Source organism: Wasmannia auropunctata, unplaced genomic scaffold (genome assembly GCF_000956235.1).
Source record: "Wasmannia auropunctata unplaced genomic scaffold, wasmannia.A_1.0 LD336078.1, whole genome shotgun sequence".
Lineage (NCBI taxonomy): Eukaryota > Metazoa > Arthropoda > Insecta > Hymenoptera > Formicidae > Wasmannia > Wasmannia auropunctata.
In genome coordinates this window covers 5,625,060-5,625,800 of record NW_012026812.1, presented here as the reverse complement: position 1 = coordinate 5,625,800, position 741 = coordinate 5,625,060, and positions in this window count along the sequence as shown.

The following is a 741-nucleotide window of genomic DNA, read 5'->3' as shown; positions in this document are numbered from 1 at the left end:
CGTGTGCTCTTCCGATCTAGATATTGCATTTGTTTAAGCCAAAAAACAGACCATACTTTTTGGAGCCATTTTTTAAGGCTTTAACATAAAAAAATCGCTTAGCTTTTTTTTACATCTGATAGTACCATTCTTCAAGAGCACTAAACACTCCTAATTTTTGCTGTGCGACTTCTGAAAGTTGTAGAAATTACATTTTCCGAAAGCGCCTTTTTAGTTGTAAAATGGCTTTTTACAAAAAATTATTAATATTTTTTAGTAAAATTTGGCATGCATTTTGAGGGCTATTAATCCTATATTTTCATCGAATTTCAAAGCTCCAAGTATAATTTTACATTAATAAATAATGATTGAAAAAAGGTCCATTTTCAATATTTTTATTTTATTTGCGACTTAACTAATTGACCAATCTTAACCTTCCACTACTTTTGTTCATCTTTTTAACATCTACAACTATCATTTGAAACTTTTTTCGATCCGATCAATAGTTTCATAGCTGTATGCAAAAAACCAGTTTTCGGCACCTTTCATGTTTGTTTACAAAGCCGCTGCACTTAATCTCGAGTGGCAAACATATGGAATTTCTTCTTTGAGATGTTTTCTAAAAGCCCGTGCAAGAATTTTTCAGATACCAATTTTTGTTTAAAATGAACCATTTTTCAGCTAATTCTACTGGACTATAAACAGCAGCCGCAAATCGGCGCTTCTTTCAACAATCTCCTCTTCCCCTTATTATTATTATCT